This window comes from Amphimedon queenslandica, unplaced genomic scaffold (assembly GCF_000090795.2).
Source record: "Amphimedon queenslandica unplaced genomic scaffold, v1.1 AMPQUscaffold_13067, whole genome shotgun sequence".
In the NCBI taxonomy this organism is placed as follows: Eukaryota; Metazoa; Porifera; class Demospongiae; order Haplosclerida; family Niphatidae; genus Amphimedon; species Amphimedon queenslandica.
Genome location: NW_003546697.1, coordinates 57,264 through 58,366, shown reverse-complemented (window position 1 = coordinate 58,366; position 1,103 = coordinate 57,264).

Here is a 1,103-nt window from a genome sequence, read left to right as displayed (position 1 = left end):
TGACATAAGTAATCCTGTTGAAAGGAGAAGGAGAAAGGAAGAAATACAGGAGATTATTGTAAAGGAAAGGTGTGATAGTGTCTTCTTAGATTGTCGTAAGCTTGGTGGGAGTGGTGTGGATTCCTTCTTTAGTAAGTTGTCTAGTGCCTGTGAGTCCATTCGTAGTACAAGTGGAAGCAATTTGAGTCTTTATTGTCACATGATGTATGGTCTACTGGAGGAAAGGAAAGAGAATATACTCACCCTCTCTGATGTAATGTCTGTTGGTAAGGACAATGATGATTACTTTATACCAGATAAGAGAGAAGACGTTTTGAATGTTCTTGATTCGTTGCACTCAACTGGTTTGATCAGTGTTCTTAAAAGTGAAGACAAGGTATGGGTTGTTGTGAATAAGGGTATACTACTAACTGAGGTGGATGGGATTCTCTTTGCTCCAGAGACATTCAAAGAACACGTTGACATTGCTAGCAATACTGGTATTGTTAGTGTGTCTGGTCTGACTAAACACTTCCCTAAATATGATCCTGACATGTTGATTCGTTTTCTGAAGAAAATGGAACTCTGTGAAGAAATTAATCCATCTTTCCTAAGAATGACAAACCTCCATCAGTTAGCAGTGGAAGAGGAGGAGGAGGGAGGGACAGAAACAAGAGGAGAAAGGTTGTTGCACTTTCCATGTCTTTTGTCTACTGATAGACCTGATGAGATGACTAGTCAAGTGTACCAGTTTGGTTGGTGTCTACAGTGTACTAGTAAACATCATTTCTTTCCTCCTCGATACTTCCATGTCCTCTCGTTACGTCTTGCTTACAAAATGGCTCTACCTCGAAAAGGCAACCAGTTAAAGCGACGTTGTACATTTTGGAAGAATGGACTTTACTGGTCTAATAGTCATGGTGTAGGATCACTGGTAGAGATTGTGGATGAGAGCCAGTGTGTACTAGTAATGATGTCCTGTAAGAAAGGTTACAGTGACAATATGGTGTCTCTAAGAAGAGATGTGATAGGAGAGGTAATGAGTGTTTATAAAGAATCCTGTCCCAGTCTAGAGGTAAAAGAGTTAGCTATTGATCCTAAAGAACTAGCCTATCCTGTGAATA